Genomic DNA, 13,162 nt, shown 5'->3' with positions numbered 1-13,162 from the left:
TCACCTTGCCACGGGCTTGCCGAATTGGTGAGGCCGATTCGTCAGCTGCTTGTTCAACATTTGCAGGGCTGATAAATCCACCCTGAAAATAGAACAGTTTTGGTGTGGCTGCCTGGAAAAGATCTCATGGTTTATAGGCTGTGCTAACACGAAATGTGATGGGGGAGCAGAAGGAAGCAGAGCCACATGTGCTGCCCAACCCTTCCTGCTCAGAGCTTCACTGGGGGGTAAATCTGCCCAAAAAACACGTGCCTGGATGAAATGCTCAAAGTGCTTTGCTTCACAGCACAGATAACACAGTGTCAGGGTACTCAGGGCAAAATTCAGTGCCAGAAGATCAGCCAAGATCTTGTGGGCTGAAGAAAACAAACCCTTTTTGCGTCCCCTGGTCAAAAACCAAGAGCTGAGGCAGGTTCACGTGCGCCTTGTTTTCACCACTCCCACTGCACATGGAATCACTCGGCAGGTATTTGCAGAGACGTGGCTGACAGCATAAATTAGCAATATCTCTGGAAGATACAAGCTCAGAAAAGTATCTGCCATGGAAACCGAGACTAAAGCTGATGCTTTAGGAGTAAGACATCAAAAAGCTGCCAAGATCAAGCACGCGTTCCTTGTGAGCTCATCTCACACAGAGCAGTAACAAATGTCTTTGCCCCTTCAAGCTTCTCTGCCCACTTTGTATAAATTTAGTTGTGCTTGGCTCTGACAGAGCGATGAAGCATGCCTCGTCTGTTTTTTTCCAGTAATTCTTGTTTATATGGGTGTTTTAATACTGCTTTCCCAGTAATGCCCAGGAGGAATTATTCATGTGTTGGATTGGAGAGCAACTTCAGAGAAGATGTGATTTCTATCATCGTCTTCCTGCTATTCTTGTGTAATTGCTTTGTGAGAGGTAAACGCTCCATTTCACCCGTTAATGGGAGGATTAATTCCCATCCCCACCGTCTGCAGAGAGGCACAGCCACATCTCTAATTGTGCTCTGCTTCTCCCGGCGTGACGGGCTCGGGGTGCTCGGGATGGGGCTGGTTCTGCTGCCAGCAAAGCCCCGGGACTGGGCAGGGAGCTGGAGGGAGCTGGGGCAGCCACAAACTCCTGCAGAGAACTGGCTTTGCCTTCTTGTAACCTCCAAAAGCACTCCAAAGAAGGTAATCCCGGATGCCTGGCAGCTCCCTGGGGCATGTTTTGCATAGCTTTCCCTCCACTGGCTGCTGCCAAAGCCTGCACGGTCTGGAGCATCCATCTGGGGTCCGAGGATGCAGCAGCCAGTGGAGCATCCGTGCTGCCCACACCTTCCCAGGCATGGGGCATTGAGAAACTGAGACTCAGAATGTCCTGTGGTACCTGAGAGATGTAACAGATAGATATGGATGATATAGATATAGATATAGATATAGATATAGATATAGATATAGATATAGATATAGATATATTAGATAGATATATTTAATATATATTATATATATATTATTTTATATATATTATATATCTATCTATATATATCTGTAATATATAGATTGATATAGATAGATATAAATAGATATAGATATAAAGATATAGATATAGATATAGATATAGATATAGATATAGATATAATATAGATATATAGATATATGATATAGATATAGATATAGATATAGATTAGATATAGATAGATGTAGGTAGATATTTGCTTTGTCTTCAGGCCATTCAGTGAAAACCTAACAATGGGAAATGCCCAGGAGCCTCCAGCCATCTCTGCTCTTGCCATCCCTTCCCTGGCTTGGAGCTCTGGCTCCTCACAGCCTTCACAGCTGCCACCAGCCTGCAGCTGGGGAAGCCCAGCCCTTCTCAGGAGCCAGAAATGCCACTGGCTGCTGGGAAAGGGTTCTGAGGATGGGAAGGTTTCCGAGATGCAGTGCTCTGCAGACAGCTGTGGGACGGCTCTAAGGTCAAGGAGGAACTGGTTCATTGTGTTGCTCTTGGAATCCGAATTCCTGGGAGGTTGTCAGACACCCAGGTCATGCGAATGGCAGTGCCTGCCCTGGCTCCAGCCTGCCCACAGCCTCTCTCCACTGGGACTTGTGTGCCTCTGGGACTTGTGTGCCTCTGGGACTCCACCTGAGATTTCTGTTTGTTTGGCCGTTGCTTGGGTTTTTCTGTGGTTGTTCTTTCTTTAACAGAACATCTGGGAACACTTGTGCAAATCTCACGGCAGGACAACCGTACCCTTTGCTCAGAAACCCCAAGAGTTTAACTTGGCCATCTGTGCTCCTTGTGACTCCTCCTGTGGTCCCCATTTCAGAGATATGGGCCAGGGCAGGTACTTGTCCCCAGTTCAGACGTACAGGAAGGAGGGGATGTTTGTCCCCAGGTCAGAGGTTCAGGACAAGGAGGGTCTTTTAAGGGCACTTCTGTTGCAGTTCAGTTGCTGGGAAGCCCAGATACGTCTCAGACAATCCTCACACAGCTGCCTGGCCTGAAAACAGGAAAAACATACTGGTTTTCAGACAACAGAAGGCATGATGGCACAATTAAGCCAGTTAAATTCCATCAGAAAATATTTTAATAGGGGAAAAAATAAGGAGAATTTTTTTTCTAAGTGAGGGGAATGCAGCCCCAGAAGTGTGCAGAGCAGCCCTGCTCTGGCCCAGGGAATGGCTGGAGCTGGCTGAGCCAAGCATTGCTCTGTGCAGGGAGACCATATAAGAGTAAAGCCTGTGGTGTTACTGATAATGAATGTCTCCTCATTTCTCATAAATTCTCTGCTAAATGTACGATCACCAAGTTAATAATGCAGTGCAGGGCATGAGGGATAGCCAGTTACAGTAAGTAAATCATGTCTGGTAAGAAACAGAAGAGAAACAGAAACTTCTGGCACTTTTAGCAGGCAGGACCCCTCGGGAGAAGCCCTGAATGCAGCAAAGCAGAGCTGAGCACACATGTGGTGTGGATGCTGTGGGACTGCAGGGTCTGGAGATGCAAGGGCTTGCTGTGTAAGGAAGCCACAGGTGATTCTCTTGGTGCTTGAGACCTCTGAAATCCATCTTGCAAAGAGAAACTCTGTGCTGCCCACATGTCATGGGAGAGCATTCCTGAAATGCCGTGCTGGGTTGCTATCCAGAGCGTTGTCACAAAAAGAACAGCCTGGTCTGTGGGGATGCAGCTGAGCAACACCCAGGGGTGTGCAGCAGGGTGGGAATTGAAGGGGCAAAACTCCATCGTGTGCCAGCAGGACCAACCCCCTGGGATGGCACCAGCACCATGGGATGGCACCAACCCCCTGGGATGGCACCAACCTCATGGGATGGCACCAAATCCCTGGGATGGCACCAACCCCCTGGGATGGCACCAACCTCATGGGATGGCACCAACCCTCTGGGATGGCACCAACCCTCTGGGATGGCACCAACCTCATGGGATGGCACCAAATCCCTGGGATGGCACCAACCCCCTGGGATGGCACCAGCGCCATGGGATGGCACCAACCCTCTGGGATGGCACCAACCTCATGGGATGGCACCAACCTCATGGGATGGCACAAGTCCCCTATGATGGCACCAACCCTCTGTGATGGCACCAACCCTCTGGAATTGCACCAGCCCTTCATGTTCTGCTATTCCCCTGGGAGCCAAGGAAAGTATTTGAATATCCCTGATATTCTATCCCTGAATACACTGATGACTTCAGCATCTTCTTCCTGCCGGGTCAGGAATGAAAGTTTGGACTTTGGAGCACGAACAACCTTTTCTTTCTCTGCCCAGTTTCCTGTTTGATCTTCCTGCAGGTCCCGAGGAGCCGTGGCTGCAGAGGGGCTCGGGCAGAGCCGTCTCCAGCTGTCAGACAGTTCATTGTGTGCTGCCTCGGGGACGGGCCCACGGAAATCCTGCCGTGGGGCAGGGCTGGGGGCTGGCCCGGGGCTGGCCCGGGTCATTGTCACAGCGCCCCGCACACGCTCGGCGCCGCCGTGCCCATTCCTCGGGCTGGAATCTCTGCCCAGCCCTTCCTCTGCTGCAGGAGAGGTGGCAGACAGGATGTGCCTTGGTGCCTTTGTGCTGCTCCTCCTTCTGGGGGTCTGCAGTGCCCCCCAAAGCCCCCGTGGACGTTGTAAATCAAAGGTGACTCCAACGAAGGGGAGAGAGAACGATGCATCTGACTCCATCATCAGAGGGCTAATTAATTACTTTATTATACTATACTATATACATTTCATCTGAACTGAATCTGCCCTGCACTCACCCTTGCTCACAACTGCTCACACTGCACTCATCTCTGATTCTCTCGTGCCTGTCCCATGACAGTCCCACACACACACCTGGCCCTGACAGGCCAAGGGAACAAAGCATCCTCACTTTGGGTAACCAATCTCCGTATTGCATTCTACTTTAGCACAGCAAGCGAGATCAGAATTGTGTTTTCCTTCTTCTCTGCTTGTCTCACAGCTTCTCTCTGTTCAGAAGGCATGTGAATACCACACGTGGCTGCCCCCAGAGCTGGATGGAGGGAGCAGGGTGCAATGTTAGAAATCCTGCAAGCAGCCCAGGCTGGGAAACACTGGCCTCGTGTTGAAAGAGCTAAGCCAGGTCCAAGGTCAGAGGGACAGCCTTGTTGAGCAGTATTCAGTTTTCAGTTCCTTAATTCTGTGTCAAAGCAAAGGGGGATGGGGCACAGGGAGCTCCTGACCTGGCTGTGTTTTGGAGAGGAATGGCTGAGGTTTGTGTAGCTGAATAACACTGGGAGAAGAATACCAGGAAGGGAAGGGAAGGAGGGGAAGAGCAAAGCTGCATCTGTGGAGATTGATCAGGGAGTCAGGGCCGTGCTGATCGTCTGGGAGACGAGCTTGGCACTGCAGAGTCATCAGCCTTATAGCTCATTTCTCCACTAACAAAAGGGTTTCTGGGAGAGAACAGATGGTGTTTGGCTCCTACCACCATCTCTGGTGGCCCAGCAACTTTGCTTTGAAGCTGCCAGAAAAGCAATTTCTGTGATCCCCTTCCCACCCCTGTGGCAGTGCCTGAGCCACAGGGGCTGCTGCCTGCATTGGGGTATTTTGGGGCATTTTTTGCATGCTGCAGATCCTCCCCAGGCTCAGCTGCTGCAGGAGGATGGGAGCTGCTCCAGGGCTGTCATTCAGGTTTGTGCTGGGGCTCTGGCTGTCCCCAAGGCCACCGCAGCTCTTAGGGCAGGTAAGTGAACTTTTGCCGGCGTTGTTTTCCTCAGCTGCACCGTCAGCCCTGCTCAAAGAGCAGCTCAGGGCTGTAAAATCTATCTGTGGGACGGGCAAGGCTGGCAGCTCCAGGCACCAGAGCAGAGCCGCCTGCCACCGGTCTGAGCTGGGCAGAACTGGAGCGGCGAGGCTCCCAGGAGCCCTGAATCACTTATGGGGTGAAATTAACAGGACGGGAGACTTTTTATCCTATTAATGCCTTTATTAAAAGTGATCAGCTCAAGGGTGGGAGGCCTGATGGGTCCACAGTTTGCTGTGGCTGCTCCCAGGGTAACTCGGAGAAAGAGAAATGCGCAACTTTGTTCACTAAAGGGCAAACCTGGGGATTCTATTCTCACCACAGCACTGAGATAAACCTCAAATTACAATTCCTGATTGTTCTAGGGTGAGGTCTTGGTTTCAGCCGAGGTCTCTGGTCAGGGCGAGGGGCAACAAAGGTTCTCAGCGTCTCTGCAGGCCCAGCACTCTGTTCCTCATGCCCAGACATCACTCTGATCTCTCAATTCTGTGTTGGCTCGTTGTTTTTGGGGTCTTTTCGGTAAGTTTGGTGGGGTAACTTCCCATGGCATGCTGGTCCCGAGGTTATTTTGCATTCTCTCTGATTCCCCCTCCCCATGTCCCCTCCTGTCACCATCCGGGGAGGAGGACAACTTAGCCCCAGGCAGGGCCTTGGCGATACCAAAGGAGCAATTAACGAAACAACCAGTGATTACAATAACAAACAGGTAGAACTTCACCTTGGCAGCAACTGGTTTAACCGGTTCTGCAACCCTTTGTGTTTTTTTTCCCAAAAAAAAAATTGGCAGATATTTTTACTTATAACATGGGGCAGCTCAGAGGGCTTCCCCTCGTGTCCTGGCCCCAGCAGAGCCACCAGCCCCAGTGCTGCTGCCAGCCCCTGCCCTCAGAGGTGTTTAACTCTCACAGCAATGCCTTCTAGATGTTTCCCCGCAGTCTCGGCCTCAGTCTCAGTGAGTGATGCCTTGTTTACATGGAGCCTTGTCTTTGTTCTCCAGATCTGCCCTTGACTCGCTGTCAGGTGTCAGCGTGCAGGGGCTTCAGGCTGTCTGCTGGGTTATTTATGCAGCAGCTCAGACAAAAAAGAACCAGTTTAGAGCTGCCAGTAGATTTGAGTTCCGGGAGGGAGGGGAGGGAAGGGGAGAGGGGTGATGCTGTGTGTGTAGCAAGCAGTGCAGTCCCTCTGGCAGGGTCTGGCTGAGCAGAGAAGTGCTGATGGTGAGCCTGGGTTCTGAGCCCTCAGTGGTTCAGGGTCACTTTGTGCTCTGGAGTTGTTGGCATCTTCCTGGGAGAAGTAAATCCTGTTTGATTTGGTGTCTGCCTCGTAGAGAGATTCTGCCCGTCACAAGGGTCTGTGTGAGACCAAGGGAGGTTGTGTGGTCGGGGGACACATGGGGAGCCCTCACCACTCTGATGGGAACAAAAGAACTAAAATAAAAGCTGTGGTGTGTCAGTGAACAGCGCTGAGTGTGATGTCAGGCCGCTGCGGCCATGAGCTCATGTCCAGCACCCTCTGTGCAGAGAGCTGAGTCAGTTCCTGCCACGCTGAGCTCCGTGCAAGGAGCATTTTCCAATTCTGTTTAGGGAAATCTTACAGAGAAAGTAAACACATATCTGACCCCAAACCCTGCCCCTCTGCAGGCCTCCCTGATCAGCAGCTGGGGAAGGGGGTGCTGGTGCAGCAAAGGGGATCCTCACCCCAGGTGCTCCTGGTGCTGAGTTTGACAGGCACGTGGTGAACACCAAGCTGGTTGTTTGGTAAATTAATTGGGGAAGAGAAAGGAATAACAGCCTGACCAAGTGCCCCTGGGCTGATGGGACGGTGTCCTGACTTCTGGGACAGTGTCCTGACTCTCGGGGGTGCTGTCCTGATGTGCCCCATCTGCTCTGAGCTCTGTCCCACGTCCCCTGAGGCAAATTCTTTCCTCGGGGACTTCTCCCCCCTCCACCCACTCCTGGGGCTGTGGGGCTCCTCTCTGTTGAGGAAGTATCTTTGATCAGTAGAAATGAAACCAGGAAAATATTTTCCGTGTGTGTCAGGATAAAAATGGCTCAAGCCCGGTGTGATTGACAGCTGAGAAAAAATGGGAGCAGCCCCCGTGCCGTTTGTGACGGCTTCCCACTGTCCTTGCTTACAGTAAACACGGAATAAATTTAGCTGCAGAGCCCAGCATGACACAGCCTCTTACTGCAATAATAGCAGCTCCTCATCTCTTTTCCTTTTTTTTCCCTTTTCTAAGAAATGGGGTTGAGTAGAGCTCCTGGGAAGCCGGGTGGTGATTGCCTCACAGGTTCACTGGACACCAGGATCTGTGTTTGCCCTTGTTTACTCTGAGATAAACTCAGCAGAGAGTGGAGAAAGATGGGGATAGAAATCAGGGGAGCACAGGGAGAGGTGCCCTTGTTTACCAGGGCTGGCACTGTGGGCTGTGCTGACTTGGCAAACAGGCCCCTGGCACATCCCCTGTGTGGCACCAGTGACGTGCCACCATGCAGGCACTGGTGAAACCCTGACTGGGCACCCTGGGCAGCAGAGAAGTGTTGACACCCTCGTCAGGACCTGCCTGTGCCTTATTCCCACCTTTTGCCCCACATTATTTTTATTCTAGTGCCAATGTTTGGGTTTCTTTATTGACCAACAGCTGTAATAGTGTAATGGTTTACAAACAGTGGCCAGACAGCAAGGATTTTAGGGAAATAAAACCCCTCTCCAAAGGTCTCCCTGGGCATCCTTTATCTGATAACGAAAACTTTACCATCTCCCAGCCCTGTGCCATCCAGCAGTGGTGGCTTCTCAATCTGTTCCCCAATCCCTCTCCATATTAGGTGTAATTTAGCAGCTCCTCTCTCCTCCCCCTTGCTGTATTTAGCACTTTTTGGCTTGAGTCATGGCCTGTAATCATATCTGGCCTGCAGTAGCTCTGCAGAGGCGAGCCCTTCCCCAGGTGCAGATAAGGCTCTGCTTGTGCCAAGCTCAGTGGGGCACGGTGCTCCAGGCACAGCCTGAGCTCTGGGGCAAGAGGCAGCACAGAAAGAAGGTGAAGGCAGCTGGTTTCTGTGCTCTCAGATCCCTCCCAATGGGAAATCACAAGGCAAACTTGGCTGTTATTAATAAATTCCTTACAGACCTGTGGTTGAGGTGTGCAGGAACAGAGCCTGGCCAGGTGAGAAGGAATTGTCCCCCCAGCAGAGCCCTGGGATGGTCCCTGATCACAGAGCAGGGACATTTGGGCCACAGCTGTGACAGCACTGGGGACTTGCTGCCTTTCCAAGGTTCTGCAAATGGTTTTGCAGCAGGGCAAGGTTTGGGATGTGTAGGAGCAAAGGGGGATAGGATGGTCAGGATGGATGGAGATGAGACATCTCTGCAGCCAGGTGGTGGAATTTGGGGTTTATTGCAAAGGGCCTGGTGCAGGGCCCTGCTGGGAGCTGCCAGGCACAGCTCAGAGCAGGCTGAGAGAAGAGGGGGAGAGAGGGTGAGAGGGTGAGAGAGTAAAAGGGGTAAGAGAGCGAGGTTCCCATTCCAATACAATAAATCTGCTTCTGTGTTGAATATTCTCATTCTCACTAACCAATCTAGTACAATATACAAATCCTACAGCATTTCCATACAGCCTATAAGAATCATTACATTACCATCCTGTGTTACATTTTAAACCCTAAAAACTCCTCTTTGGGCCCCTTCTGCCAAGCTGTAGGGTCTGCTCTGACCCTTGGAGCTGTCTGCAAGCAGAGGGTGTTGTTCCATCAAAAGGGGATCACCTTCAGCCAGCCACACCATTGTTTTCCAGCTGTTCAGTAACTGAGGGATCTCAAAGCTTGCTTTCATTTCAATCTCACTTACAGTTTCTATATTCCCAAAATCTTTTGCCAGACAATCATATTTATAAGGCTTTTCTGTTCCATCTTCCCCAACAGGGATGCAGCATTTGGAGCCCAGCAGCCCCTGGGTGCTCCCAGGAATGCAGCAGCTCCAAAACTCTGCTCCAGCAGCACAAGTGAGGCAGGAATTGAGGGAATTGCTCTGAGAGAAACTCAGCAATGAGTGGAGAAAGATGGGGATAGAAATGAGCAATGCTGGCACAGACCGGAGCACAGGGAGAGGAATGGCAGCCGTGGCTCGGGCTGGAATTGGCCATAGCTCCAGTGGGACCTTCAGGATGTAACAGCAGCCTGGGGACCCTGAGATGGGGCTGCAAACTCCCAGCCACTTTAGGGAGGTTGATCATGAATGAGTTTATGGCTTATGAGGGGTTTGTAAGGGAGCCAGGACCCAGATAATGGGGGATTTTAATTACTTGGATATTGATGGATAGAATAAGTGTGCAGCAAACCACAAAGGGAAACCTATGGCTGGAGGGGAGAGTGAGATTGATCTATGCACAGCATGCTAAATCACTTAAATCATTCAGAGTCTCTTCTGGCCCCAGCTCCAGGAGCAGAGCCAAGTATGATAAATAAGGCCGGAATTGGAAAGTGTCTGGAATCCCAATGTTTGTGTTCCTGTTCGATTTCAAATATTCATGGGACAAAAGCATCAGAGCACTTGGGGCTGTGGGAATCCCTGTGGAGGGGGCTGGCCCAGCAGCAGGAGAGGTGCTCAGGAACTTTTGCACAGATTTGTCTCAGTGGTGACCTGGGTGAGACCTGGGCATGGCAAGGAGGGACCCGGAGGCCAGAGCCACTGGGAAGGATGGAAAGTGTGAGCCAGCAGTGTGGGTGGGATGACAGGCTGGGCATGGCCCAGGGAGCACAGGGAGCCTGCAGGCAGGGCTGGCCACCTCCTGTGGGTTGGTGCCAGGGCTGGTGAGGCTCTCTGGGGTTTGGTGTGTCGCTATAGGACACGAAACAACACACGCTGCAGCTCTCAAGGTGAAAAAAGGGAAGTTTATTTTCTGACTCTAATTTAGAGTTTTCTAAAAGTGAGATTGGAGGGTGACAGTGCCACCTCTCCAATGACACTGGGCAAACCAACAGTCCCATCAAATTTCTCCTCCTCCAGAAAAGAATGTAAAAACAATAATTATTTACATAAAAATGTGCGAGAAACTCCATTACAAGAATGTAAACATCAGAAGGCTCAGAAGAACTTAGAAGGACAGAGCAACACTTCAGCATCTCCACATGGGAACACTTTTGTCTCCTGGGAAGCTGTGACCCACAGCAGAAGCAAATTCATGTTTCTGTCACTCACTTTTGGAGAGATTTTGGCAGAATAAAAACTGTTCTGGCCATTTTTGGTAGAAAACACCTGGTCAGGTGTTGCTATAGGACACAAAATAACACAACACACACTCAGCTCTCTCAAGGTAAAAAAGCACTTTTAATTTCTGACTCCAACATTTATAGACTTCCAAAAGTGACAGTGGATTGGAGGGTGACAGTGCCACCTCTCCAATGACATTGGAAAAACCAACAGTCTATCAAATTTCTCTTCTTCTATAAAGGAATGCAAAGCAATGAGTTATTTACAGAAAGTGCGGGAGAAAGTTTGTTACAAGAATGTCAACATCAGAAGGCTCGGAAAATCTTAAAAATCAGGGTGACATTGGTGCATGGAAGGTGTGCCCAGGTGAGGTCTCCTCCTGCCACCCTGGGCATGCACCAGGCTCCATCACACAGGCCTGACCATCAGATATCATGGAGAAATCTCTGCTTAACAAAAGCAAGGAGTCAGGAGCCAGGTGGACACTCCAGTTTGTGGCTGGAAGAGCTGCTGGGCAGCTCTGAGTGGCAGCTCCACAGTGGAAACCTGTGCCTCAGTGCTGCAGGGACAGGGCTGGGACAGAGAGAAGGGAGATTTCTGTGTGGGTGGCGCTGGTTTGGGTCTGGAGCTGCTGCTCTGCATGTGGACAAGGGCTGTGACATCTCTGCTGGTTTTCCATCCACTCCCTGGCAGGCGTCAGTCCCAGCTGACCCAGCAGGTACTGCTGGGCTCAGGGAGTTGGTGCAAACTCCCTGAAAAGTGGAAATGACAGGGCCACTGCCTTAAGGCCTGCACAGAAAGCGGTGTTTTTTGAAGAGGTTCTTGGCAATCAAAGATCCAAAAATCTTTCCAAACTGGGTTTAATCTCAGAAGGCAGTGAGAGCTTTGGGTGTGGATCTCTGACCCCCACAGACCCTGTACCTCTGGGAGCTGAGGTCTGGGGGGCAGCACCTCTGAAAGAGGGAGGGGAGCAGCTCTTTTGCTGAAATACCATTAATTCCATCCCTGAGTTGCAGAAATGGGATTAACCCTGCCTGTTCCAGGGCTCAGGTTGTCCCAGCTGGGGTCTGACAGAGAGCAGCAGAGCCTGGACATTGCTGCTCAGGATGGGTCCTGTGCTAGACTCACCCCACACATTCTGGGGTGTGCAGTGCTGCCAAAACAAACTCTTCAGAACAGAGCAGGACCTCAGGCTGGCAGCCTTTAGCAGCACAGTTCCCACTGGTGGGGTGCAGCAGGGATGCCAAGCACATGGTTATCCTCAAACACCTCGTGCCATTTTTAGGCACAGGCATAAATTATTGAAATGCCGCGTGCTTCCAGTCAGAATGCACCTGAGAGCTTAGATGTCTGTGTCTTGTGATCAATGTCAGACAGCAGTGGCTTGAAAACACGGAGGAATCAAAGCTTTCTTGGAGCAGCTGTCCCAGCCTGGCAGGAGAGCACACAGGAGAGGCCTGTGCCTCAGTGTGGCTCAGTTCTGGGTTCTTCCAGAGCTGCAGGATCCTTGCTGAACCCCATTCCAAGGGAGCTGCTGATTGATTGTGAGCTGGCTGTGACAGAGCATTTGGGAACCACAGAGCCTGTGCTGTGTTTGCAGGCGGACTCTGTCTCTGCAGATTTTTTTGGCAACTTCCCTGTCCACCAAAAGAAGGGCAGTGTGCTCTCCAGAGCAGGGAAACCTCTTGGCTCTCCAGAACCCTCTGACATGATCAGTGTGGCAATCCATAAAATCAGAGGGGTTTGGGAAAGCTGCAAAAGGCAGAGACAGCAAAAGTGTGGTTACAGCTAAGCAGTAGCCATGAGATTGGTCAGCAGAAAAATTATGTAAAATGTAGAAAAGCAAGGACAAATAGAACAATGGTCTGTGTATTAACGCTTGTCTAGAATAACTCCCTAAGCTACAGAAAAGTTTATCTAATGAGATATTAGGAAGGCTGAAGCTTAATAATGGAGCTCTGTGCATTGTGTTTGAAGGCTCACAAGCAGGTGTTGTATTTGAAATAAGCAAGCATTGTTTAACCAAAGGTCCCTGTGCTTATAGTGGTTGGATAGAACTACTGTCAATGTGCTTTTGCTTTGTGTGATTGGTCAAAAAACTTATAAAGTGAGTTGTAACATTGAGTTCTTGGTCTGCTGGCTGGGATGTGAGCTGGTGGCATCTTCCCATTGTCATAACCATGGAATGAGGCTGATGCTGGAAAATAAAACAGCTCAAGGCAGTTCCCAGCAGCTCTGTCCTGTTGGTGATTTGTACACAGACCCCAGCCGGTGATAACCAGCCTCTCTGGTTTCCCATCTCCCCTCTTCTCTTCTGAGGTGACAAATCCTTGCTCCTGAGGACCTGCTCCTGGCCCTGGTGGCACAGGGCAGCATTTTTGGGGAGGAGAGTTTGCAGAAGGAAGAAAATCTCCCTGCTGGGGGTCCTGTGGCCCCCCTGGCACCAGCATCACTGCTCCCAGCAGGGTTTGGGCATTTCCAGCCCGTGCAGAGCCCCCATCCCAGCACGGCCAGCCTCCCTCCAGTCCTGGCTGTGTTTCTCATTTAGATGAGTGATTTTTCCCCTGCTCCAAGTTTGCTGTTTTCCTGAAATGGTCTGAAATGTAATAGGCCAAGACAATCACTGGGATGAAATATTTCCTCCATGAAATATGCAGCAGCTATTCAGAAATGAAGATCAAGTGGAAGGAGCGCTGCCAGGCAGAGATTTAAAGGTGCTGACATGTTCCCG

This window comes from Camarhynchus parvulus, chromosome 22 (assembly GCF_901933205.1).
Source record: "Camarhynchus parvulus chromosome 22, STF_HiC, whole genome shotgun sequence".
Lineage (NCBI taxonomy): Eukaryota > Metazoa > Chordata > Aves > Passeriformes > Thraupidae > Camarhynchus > Camarhynchus parvulus.
The sequence above is the reverse complement of the archived record's forward strand: the minus strand, read 5'-3'. Positions refer to the sequence as shown.